We start from the raw sequence: 12,061 nt of genomic DNA on the forward strand, positions 1-12,061 counted from the left end.
TACATTCCTTTGCCACTCCCTCTCAATTTGGAGAAACTGTACTCAGATAAATTATCTATCTGTCTGTGTATCTATCTATCTATCTATCTATCTATCTATCTATCTATCTATCTATCTATCTTGTCTACACATGTATATACACAATTAGCACACTTTGGGAGACTAAAGTATAGATGTCTCCATAAGACATGTTTTTAACTGGATTGTATGTGATCTATACATGTATTGAATTCAAGAATATTTTGGTTAAAATTGATGCCATTGTAGCCAGGGGTGTTATAATACCAGCACTTCGGGAGGCTGAGGCATATCAGTCAGTTGAGGTTAGGAGTTTGAGACCAGCCTGGCCAATGTGTTGAAACCCCATCTCTATTAAAAATGCAAAAATTAGCTGGGTGTGGTGGCATCCTCTTGTAATCCCAGGTATTTGGGAGGCTGAGGTATGTTGAATCCAGGAGGCGGAGGTTGCACTGAGCCAAGATCGCACCACTGCACTCCAGCCTAGGCAACAGAGTGAGACTCTATGTAAAAAAAAAAAAAAATGTTGCTATTGTAGAACTTGAGCAATTTAGTTTGCTTTATTCTGGTACTTTCTTTTTTTTCTACATTTTAGTTCAATTAATTGTTTGGTTAATGACATTTTAAAATTACTTTTGAAAGATATCTCTTTTTTTGCAATAATTTGCTTTTTTGACTTATATTTTACTTAGGGTACTTCATATAATCATTAAGAATTAAACAATTTAAAATACTTTATTAAAAATAATGAAAACTAATGATGTTGCAAGTTGGAGTTAGTAATATGCTCATGTAAATATTTTTCCATACTTAATGATCAAGTTATTAAATACAAATTTCTTTTGGGAGATATTTTAGTTTAAGAGAATAAAATAACATAGTAAATGAGTAACATTAATTTGTACTAATGAAAGATACTTGAATTTTTATTGCACAATATTTTTTTTTTTTTTAATTTTTTTTAGGAGTCTTGCTCTGTCACCCAGGCTGGAGTACAGTGGCGCAATCTCCATCACTGCAACCTCCACCTCCCAGGTTCAAACAATTCTCCTACCTAGGCCTCCCAAGTAGCTGGGATTACAGGCATGCACCAGCATGCCTGGCAATTTTTTTTAATTTTTAGTAGAGATGGGGTTTTGCCGTGTTGGCCAGGCTGGTCTCAAGCTCCTGGCCTCATGTGGTCTGCCCGCTTCAGCCTCCTGAAGTGCTGGGATTGCAGACATAAGCCACCATGCCCATCCTAAATTTTTTTATAGGCAGACTAAACTTGAAACTTGAAAACATGTTTCTTGATTTACCAATTTCATTTGTTCCTAAAAAGCCACATGTGTAAAATACAATTTTGTAAATTAAATTTTTAATGCTCCTTTGATACTTACTAATTAAAGAAACTTGTAAATTAAACTTTTATAAAATTACTCTTTATAAAATGAACTTCCTGTTTTTTTTTTTTTTTTTTTTTTTTTTTGAGATGGAGTCTCACTCTGCTGCCCAGGCTGGAGTGCAGTGGTGTGATCTTGGCTCACTGCAACCTCTGCCTCCCAGGTTCAAGCAATTCTCCTGCCTCAGCCTCTTCAGCACCTGAGATTATGAGCACCCACCACCACGCCCGCCTAATTTTTGTATTTTTAGTAGGGACAGGGTTTTACCATGTTAGTCAGGCTGGTCTCAAACTCCTGACCTTGTGATCCTGCCACCTTGGTCTCCCAAAGTGCTGTCATTACAGGTGTGAACCACCATGCCCAGCTCCTTTCTAATTTTTGTATGAGTGTGATAAATCTGTATTTTCATAAAGCATATTTACTACCTCTGTACATATAAATTGAATTGGCAGTTTCTGTATGTTAGTTCCTCCTTCAGAAACTTTTGACTCCCTATAAAAGCCTCAGGTTAAGAGATTACATCTATATACCAAATGCCTAATAAAACTGATTTTTACATGATAAAGGCCAATTTCTAGCTCATCCCTTATGTGATTTGTTAATTTCTGATACCCTAAGGTAGCAACTATTTCTAGAAGCCCTATAATTTAAAAGTTAAATGACCACTGTACACCTGAGACTTCCAAAGAGGAACAAGCAGAAATCCTGCGTTGTTTTCCATCGAACTCTTTTAAGGACTTTGTGGCACTTTCCTTGTGATTCCCTTTGCTTAGATCTTATTTTACTCAGAACTACAAATCATTTCCTAATATCTTAAAAAAGTAAGTCTGCTGGTTGTTACACTGTCATGGATTAGAGCCTGTTGATTATGGTCTGAAACTAACAGTAATAATAAAGGCAACAGTGGCAAATATGAATTTGACCAGCAAATAGAAGAAAAGTCAATAGAATGTCCTGAAAATTTTATCTCAGTGAAAGGTGTGTGTGTGTGTGTGTGTGTGTGTGCGCACGCGCGCGTGTGTATGTATATGAAATTTCTCCTAGATCCAGCCTATCGATTGTACCTAGACACTTTGCAGACTCTGTAGCATTCAAGTAAGCAAGCTGACACCTCAGAACTCATCAATTTCAGCCTGAAAGAGCCAGGTTCTACCAAAGGCCACCAGGGTTGGAGTGACCCTGTCAGAGTCATTTAAACTCTCAGAATTGGTTGAAGAATTAAGGGATGAGGAAGACAGGTAGTGAGTGAGGTTTTAATTATGTCATCTGTAGATCACTTTGAGCTCCTGGGGAAAAAAATTAATTTAATCAGAGAGCATGTTCAGCAAGACCAGAGGTCACATTCTGTGGGGAGAGAACTTCATATTACTCATGCACACACACTCTCCCTTTTTCTTCTAAAAGGAGATGGTATTTGGTCTCTCTTGCACTTTATCTTCAGATAGACAAACTCCATCTTGTTCAAATAAAATCTATCCATTCTATTAATACTTCCTCAGTTTACATTAGAAAAGAGGCAAGATGAGGCATATTTGAACAGTGGACCAACGTTGGAGGAATGTGGGTTAGGTTCCCCTTTCAACCACTCACTGGTATTTTGGTCATGAACAGATAACCTAGTTGCATTCATAGAATTTTGTACAACTGATGATGTAATAGTGATTGCTGAAGTAACAGGTATAAAATACATAGCATCGGGGAATTGAGGATGCTTTTTAATTGTCTTTTCTGGCAAATATTCACTCCTCACTTGCTCTCAAACCTTGACACTCCTTGGGGTTGAAAGTGAGCACTTTAGAAGTATACTAGCTTCCATATGCCAGTGGAGTACTTAAATTACAGTCAACTTTAGTGGCGGGTGACAGCCTTATGTGTGGACTTCCTTACCCCAGAATATTGTTACCACAGCAATTGTTGATTATTTCAAACATTTTTTCAGAAGGCTTTGTCTCAAATAAAATACATATGCCCAGGAAGGAGAATAGAGATACCTTATGGTCATTTATATGTTAGATTGAACTGAGTTTTACTAGCCCAGATTGTGCGGATGATGGGGTAGATATGATATCATATGATAATATGATAGATATATAATACAATAGAGTACAGGTTGTGTGGATGTGGCACAACGCCCTGGATTTACAAGCAGGAGACATGATGGTGACATTAGAGTGGCTACTGAAAGAGGAGGAAAGGCTTTGAAGACTTGCAGCTCCTTTTCTATATTTTTGCTCAGTCTTGCCTTTATTTGCTGAAAAAAAAAAAAAAAAGGCCTCAAATGGTTTTGAGCCTCTATTTGAATTCTAAGGCCACTACAAAGGATAGCCAAATTAAGATTAGTTCAGTCTTCACTGGGTGCAGTGGCTTATGCCTGTAATCCCAGCACTTTGGGAGGCCAAGGTGGGTGGATCACCTGAGGTCAGGAGTTTGAGACCAGCCTGGCCAACATGGTGAAACCCCATCTCTACTAACAATACAAAAATTAGCAAGGCATCGTGGTAGACACCTGTGATCCCAGCTACTTGGGAGGCTGAGGCAGGAGAGTCACTTGAACCCGGAAGGCAGAGGTTGCAGTGAGCCAAGATTGTACCACTACACTCTAGCTTGGGTGACAAGAGTGAGACTCCATCTCAAAAAAAAAAAAAAAAAAAAGAAAGAAAGATGATTAGTTCAGCCTTGAAGAACAAAGGTTCTCAAAATAATGGCATAAACCAAATAAATGTTTATATTCTCTCTCACATTAAAAAAAGACCAAAGACTGACAGTGCAGGCCTGGTATGGAGGTTACATTAAGCCATCCAAGACCCAAGCTCCTCCTCCTGCATTGTTCAGATAAACCCCATCTTAACGTTAGTCCTCAGAATTCAAAATGGTTGCTAGGACTCCAGCCATTACACCTGCATTCATGGCAACAGAATGGAAAAAGGGAAGAAGGGCCTTGACTCTTAAAGAGACTCCATAAAAGTCTCACACAGGACTTTCTATACATCTCATTGCCCAGAACTTAGAACATGCTCCCACCAGACTGCAAGGAAGTCTGTGAATTACAGTCCTTTAGCTAGCCAGGTCATTGCTAACCAGTTGTTTTTTTTTTTTTTAATGGAATTCTGTTAATTTGAAAGAGAAGGGAGTTATTTGTAACTTACTAGCTATGCCTGCCAGAGTAGCTGACATTTACCACAAGCTTATTATGTTTGTGCTAGTTATTGTGCTAAGCATATTATTTGCATTATCTCATGTAATCCTCACAGCACCTCTATGAGGTAGTTATTCTCATCATCCTCATTTGACAGATGAGGACACTAAGGCTCAGAGAGACTTGCCCCAGAGTGCACAGTAAGTGGTAGAGTGAGATCTCAAGTCCAGGACTGGCTACAGAGCCTATGCCCTTTACAGTCATTTTATCTCTTGCTGTAGTTGTGGGGAACTATTTTCTAAATAAGATCTCTAAATGTTAATGCCTCCCCCACAACACAGAGAACATAAGCAATTTATCTCCAGCTCATTTATAGTTTTAGAATCAATGGCATTAATGTTGCTTTAACAAAATGTAGGTGACAAATTGAACATGTGGCTCAATGGCAACCTGTACTTCTTAGACGTGTATTTCAATGATGTAACAGGTGGAATTCATTGGCTAAAAGTGAAAGGGTGAACCAGGGTCCCCAGACTCCCTTTCTCAGCCTAATTTGCTCATTCTTTTTGAATTAAACATTTGAAAGCAAGCTAAAGGTTAGAATTAGCAAGTTTGGGAGTACGGTTAAGAAACCAGGGACAGTGTTGTGCTATCATGAAACAAAAGTAGCTGGACTGGCAGTCAGTAAGCTTGTATCTGAATCCCAGTTTCATTAATTGTTAGTTGTGTGGCACTGGAAAATCATTTAGCTTCTCTGGGCACTTGTGTTAGTCTGAGTTCTCCATAGATACAGAACCAGCAGGAGGGGTGGGTGGGTGGCTGGCTGTGTGTTTGTGTGCATGTGCAAAGTGATTTACTGTAGGAGTTGGCTCACACAGTTGTGGAAGATGAGAAGTCCCAAGATCTGCAGTGAGCAAGCTAGAGATCCAACCAGGAGGGCTAATTGTATAGTTCTAGTCTGAGTTCAGGCCTGAGAATCAGGAAAGCCAATGGTGTAAGTTCCAGTTCAACTCCAAGTCTCAAGGAAGGAAAAGACCAATGTTCCAGCTCAAAGACCATCACACAGAGAAAATGAATTATCTCGTATTCAGCCTCTTTGTTCAATGCAGGTCATCAGTGGATTGGATAAGACCTGCCTAGACTGGGGAGGGCAATCTGCTTTACCCAGACTATTGATTCGTATGTTAAACTCATCCAGAAACACTCTCACTCACACCCAGAATAAAGTTTGACCAAATATCTGGGCACCCCACAGCCCAGTCTTGGGGTTGACACATAAAGTTAATTATTACAACATCTGACAAGGCACAAGGGTATAAGAGGGAAGGGTCAATGCTTAAATTGCAGCTCTGCCCCTTTCTGGTGTCTGTGACTCTGTGCCTTAGGTTTCTCATCTGTAAAATGGAGATCAAAATAATACCTCTTAGAGTTGTTAAAAAGAATGAATGTTCTGAAGACAAATGGAAACATTTTGCATGCTTGCTATGCTGGGCACTATGAGATGTGCTGGGGATATAGCTGTGAATAAAAACAGACCAAGTGCTTCCTCTCAAGGCATTTTCATTCCAGTGAATAGAGAAAGAGGAGCCATAAATAAATGTATCATATGGCAAGTGTAAGAGCTACAAGGAAAAGGACAGTTGAGTTGATACAGGTAAAGCATTCAGAACAGTGCCTGTCACACAGTTAATGTTTAAAAAACATTAGTAGTTAGCATTAGCCTTCTCGTCATCATCACCTTCCTTATCAGTAGAAAGGGGATGGACCCAGCTTCATGTCAGCCTCACAAAGTAAAAGCAGGTATTAGGAATGATTTTAACAGTAATTACAGATGGTTTTTTACATGTATATGATTTTGTCTTATGATAAATCTATGTTACTTTTGTACCAAAAAAAAAAAGTAAGGTAACTTTCCTAAGAAACTACATCAGTAGTCAGTGTTAACGGCTGTCATTGGGGAAGTGGAAAAGTGAAAGGCAAAAACAGAGAAAAATGGTGACACAAAGGTTAAAGATAACATTCAAAACAAAATGTGCCTTCCTGGGCCCAGTAAGCTCGTATGAAACGAGTTTGAAGTGTTAAGCCTGTCCCACTACCAAAATCTCAAAAGGTTATACAGTATTTTAGTGGAAAAACTGTGATTTGACCTTTATTACTATTTCTTTACTTTCTCTAGGCTTTACAGCAGGCATCCCCAGACTTTTTACACAGGGGGCCAGTTCACTGTCCCTCAGACCGTTGGAGGGCCGCCACATACTGTGCTCCTCTCACTGACCACCAATGAAAGAGGTGCCCCTTCCTGAAGTGCGGTGGGGGGGCTGGATAAATGGCCTCAGGGGACCGCATGCGGCCCATGGGCCATAGTTTGGGGACGCCTGCTTTACAGCATCACACTCAGCATTTTACAAAACAAGGAGTTGACCATTCTCAGTAGGCTAATTCTAATCTAGATTAATACAGATGTCCTGATAAATCCATGGGAAATTATTTGTTAATTGATTATCACACTCTGCATCAGCAGCACACACAGCTAGCCAGAGTCAAGAGGTAATCTATCCTCAAGTTCCATTAGATCAAGGGGAAAAGAACTGAGGAAATGAAGATTTATCCAACCCTTTACCATGAAGGCAAGCACATTATCCCATTTACTTTCCACAGCAGCACTATGAGGCAGATATGCCTAATCTCAGGCTTACATATGGGAACTGGGGCTCAGAATAATTAGCTCAGGATCACACAGACAGTAAATGACTGATCCAAAATCTAAACCCACTTCTGTTCTCAAGGCCCATCAGTTCCTCACTGGGCAGCTGCCTTAGAGAAGCGTGTACGGAGGAGGTGGCAGGAGGAAGGGTAAACCTGAGCTGAAGAATCAGTAAAACTCACACTGCATTCTATGTCAGATACCTGTAAAAACGTGACCTTTCCAGACTGTTACATGGGTTACAGAATGGGCGAACCCGAATCACTTTGTGCAGTTGGCTTTCATATTAGGATATGAAACAAGGTGTGGTGATTCATGTCTGTAATTCCGGCACTTTGAGAGGCCAAGGTAGGAGGATCATTTGAGCCCAGGAATTCGAGACCAGGCTGGGCAATGTGGCAAAACACTGTCTCTACCAAAACATAAATAAATTAGCCAGGTGTGTTGGTGTGCATCTGTAGTCCCAGCTGCACAGGGAGTTGAGGTGGGCAGATCACCTGAGCCCAGGAGATTGAGACTGCAGTGAGCCATGCTCACACCACTGCACTCCAGCCTGGGTGACAGAGTAAGATTCAGTGTCAAAAAAAGAAAAAACATTAGAATGTGTTCATTTTGGGTACAGCCTTCCATTTAGCTTTAGGGTTATGATGTAAAACCTCCTGGGGTGTGCATTCATATACAGTGCTTACTTCTGAGGATCCATGTCTTGCTCCGTTCGGCTTTGTTTTCTTCCTAATGAGTGCTAACTCCAATATGCCTGTATTAGTTCATTCTCACACTGCAATGAAGAAATACCCAAGGCTGGGTAATTTATAAAGAAAAGAAGTTTAGTTGACTCAGTTCCACATGGCTGGGAGGCCTCAGGAAACTTACAGTCATGGCAGAAGGCACCTCTTCACAGGGCAGCAGGAGAGAGAATGGGTGTCAAGTGAAGGGGCAGCCCCTTACGAAACGGTCAGATCTCCTGAGAACTCACTATCATGAGAACAGCATGGGGGAAACCGCCCCCATGAGTCAGTTATCTCCACCTGGTCCCACCCTCCACACGTGGGGATTATTGCAATTCAAGGTGAGATTTGGGTGGGGGACACAACCAAACCCTATCGGTGTCTAACAAATGTAAATGGAGGATGGAAGCTGTCCTGGTACAAACCCAAAGGTGGGCTGAGTAACTTTGACAGGAGCTATTTAAAAAACAGAGTTGCCACCTGAGCACAGAATCCAACCTGGCCTCTACATATCTTTGAAGCACTTGTCTCTTTAATATGTTAAAATAAAAAGAGCTAATTATTTTTTAGAAGGAATGAGAAGATGCTGTTTATTCTTTCAAGCCCTTCCTTGAAAACAGCCTCGGAGGACTGCGGTGGGAAACTTTGTTGACTGGTTTTGTGAGCCTCCCACAGACCAAGAGCTAATGCATCCTTCTATAAAGAAGAAACATGCCCAAGGCAAGGTTGAAAAGTCATTCCAAGAGCCGAAGATACTTGCCACCTCATATTGGAAAATTTTTCTCTGAGCCTCAAAGAGGTTTTTGACCTTGAGAGGGGAGGAATTGGGGTTACGTATTTATTTTAGCTCAAGGGCATTTTTAAGAATTTGAAATATATATTTTTGTCGTGAAAATGAAAATTCATTTCTTTGAGACAGACTACAAAGAAGTCTGGGTCTCAAAACAAAACACTGAACAAAGGGAAATAAGGAGTAGGAATATGTAAAAAGCTCCCAAACTGGAAACCTCTTTGGAATACCACATTCTCCATGATGCCTCCTGGAAGTCTTTTTTTAAAACACTCTATTTAGAGACCTTGGGCCGACAAGGATTTCCATACCTCTTTCTCCTGGCTGTGATTGCTAGACACTTCAATGGAAAGAAAGAGGGATTGGAATTATGTGACTCTCTGTGAGCAACTTCTGAATTCTGATCTTGGCTTTGACAAACACTGACTTTTGGAGACTAGATTAGGTAATTTAATTGGCTTTGTTTTCCTGCCAAAATGATCGGGATCAATAAAATGACCATTTCAAGGATCTCTGAGAACTGTTTGATAAGAACTGTGTGTGTAGACATCGTTGAGGGCATCCTGCTGATCAGGGATGCCAGCTGCCTCCTACCTCCTGCTTATAGTTTCATTTCCTTTCTGAGATTTAAGAATTCATTATGATTGATGTTTATATACCACAAATAAGACTGTTTTAAAAAAAGAAATGAGCCATATGAAACCCAAAATAATTATCTAACTGAGAAATGAGAATGTGTTAGAAAGTATAGTTTAGTAGAAAAAAAATCTAAAGAATGCTTTGTATCCAGAATCCTTCTCAACAAAGTATTTTTTCCAAACTCTTATGTTCTGAAATACAGTATTATAATTTTTAAGTGATTAGAATGCTTTAATGACAGACATCTTAAGCAGTTTATAGTGCTACATATATGTGATACTTGCCAAAATAAATTAGAGGCATTTTTCTTGAATTTTACTGTTTGAAGTTGGACCAGAAATGTTAACCAGTAGAAATGTAAAAAATCATGTGAAGAAATCAAGCTCTAAATCAGTTGGGTCAGATGATCCAGTTCAACATACCTTACTGACATGGTTTTCTAACTCACATGATTACGTGAATTTGATCCTACCAAGTTTGATAGCATTTGGGGACTGAAATGGACCTTTGGAAATGTTCAAGTTAAGGACCAGGCACAGTGACTCATGCCTGTAATCCCAGCACTTTGGAAGGCTGAGGCAGGCAGATCACCTAAGGTCAAGAGTCTGAGGCCATCCTGGCCAACATGGTGAAACCACATGTCTACAAAAATACAAAAATTAGTCAGGTGTGGTGGCAGACACCTATAACCCCAGCTACTCAGGAGGCTGAGTCAGGAGAATTGCTTGAACTCCGGAAGTGGCGGTTGCGGTGAGCAAAGATTGCACCACTGCACTCTGGTCTGGGGCTCAGAGCAAGACTCCATCTCTAAAAAAAAGAAAATGTTCAAATTAGCCTCCTCATTTTGGAAGAATATTGGAAAGACCCAGAGAAATTAGGTGATTCACTAATGTCCCAGAGCTAACTCATGGCCAGGTTGGAACTGAAACTCGGGTTCTATTTTAATTTAGATTAGCAAGTAGGTTCTTGTGAGGTGTGTGCTGCTGTGCTAGGAGCTTCAAGTGAGACAGTACCAGTTCAGGAGGCTTTCAGTTTAGCAGATGTGCTAAAGTTAAGACATACTAGCAGATAACCTTTGTGCCAGGTACTATTCTAAGCACTTTACATAACTGGTTCTTTACATTTTCCCAACAACTCTGGGAGGTAGTTGAGGCACAGAGATATTAAGTATCTTGCCCAAGGTCACACTGCTAGGAAGTCTCAGACAGGCAGAGTCCATGCCCTTTTTACTGGTGTATATAGTGTGGGTACATAACACAGACTATTATGTACCCACGGATAGGTTCAGGGAGAGGGCTTTGGAGATCCAAAGAGGGGGGTCCATGTTGAGAGCTGAGAAAATTGCAGAGAGGAAAGGGTCTAAAAATGGACTTCAGAGGATAGCCAGGATTTCAGTAAAAGGAGAGATGAAACACAGGGAAGGCATCTGAGGAAAAGGAGCAGCGAGAGCCAAGGCATAGAGTTGGAAAAAGCACAAGGTACATTCATAGAATTTCCCTCTGGAGCCATATCTAGGGAAAGAGGGAAAATCAGAAGTTGAATGATTTCAGAACAGCCGCTAAAATGAGACTGCAAAGAACACAGGCAACAAAAAAATGGCTAGACATCTAGTCAAAAGCAGTTTGCAAACTCAAAAAACTCTCTTGTACAAATTAACAAAAGCCTTTTATTTCTCTCTTTTTTTAATTGTTCCAGTAAAAGGATTGCAACGTATTGGATTTGAGGCATAGAATGTATGTGTCAATTTCCAAACCACTTTTCTTAAAAGAAAAGGATTCCAAAGGAGCCTTTCCATTTTAGTTGATGCTGCAATTCTAAAGATGTGGGTCTTTTAAGACTTCAAGATTCTGGAGTGTCTTGGGTCCTCAGTGTAAATATTTCATATACTAAACCTTGTAATGTAGAGGTCTCATATACACGTGTAATGTTGAAGCCATGTGAAACATTTCCCTGAGAAGAACTGGATATTTAAAGTTGCACGTGACTTTGAAATTCTAGTCAATTTGGTGGCCTTTCATTATGCATGTGCTTTCCCCTTCAACACTGCCAACTACTTGAAACTTTTCCTTTGCCACCAAAGGCTATTGCTTAGCTCCTGCTGCCACAGTGTTAAGTGTGGCCCTGGTTAATATTTGTTCCATGTGCAAACTCCTGGGCATTTCTTTCAGTAGATTAAACTTGTATTTCAGTGCCCCTGAAGACATAGTACGAAAACCACTTTTGAAATAAGAACTTTCTGAATGACCTTCTCTATCACCGACTTTCTCTGTTGACTTGTTAGGTGTGATTAAGTCTCTGTAGTTCAGTTGCTTTGACCCATAAAACAAAGACCATCCTTCGGCTTCCCAGCCTCTCAGGTGTATGAGAATAAACAAGTGAGTATTGGCTGGGCTAGAGCTATTGTGAGCTGAAAAGATTTTCTTAGTTTAAAAAACCACAAACTGGGTAGTTTATAAAAAACAAATTTATTTTCTGGTTCTGGAGCTGGGACGTCCAAGATCAAGGCAGCAGCAGATTCAGTATCTGGTGAGACCTCTTTGTGGCTCATAGACAATACCTTCTTGCTGTACCCTCACGTGGTTGAAGGAACAAGAGTTCTCTCTCAGGCCTCTTTTATAAGTGTACTAATTGCATTCATGAGTGCTCTGCTCCCATGACTAATCA

The 12,061-nt window shown here is 40.2% G+C and overlaps 1 protein-coding gene across 2 annotated transcripts in view; it reads left to right on the forward strand.

The window, feature by feature from the left end:
* The window catches only part of SRGAP1 (SLIT-ROBO Rho GTPase activating protein 1), a 321,930-nt gene that overhangs the window by 179,561 nt on the left and 130,308 nt on the right, over positions 1 to 12,061 (forward strand). The gene's annotated exons all lie outside the window — the stretch shown is intronic.

Source organism: Saimiri boliviensis, chromosome 7 (genome assembly GCF_048565385.1).
Source record: "Saimiri boliviensis isolate mSaiBol1 chromosome 7, mSaiBol1.pri, whole genome shotgun sequence".
Taxonomy (NCBI): domain Eukaryota; kingdom Metazoa; phylum Chordata; class Mammalia; order Primates; family Cebidae; genus Saimiri; species Saimiri boliviensis.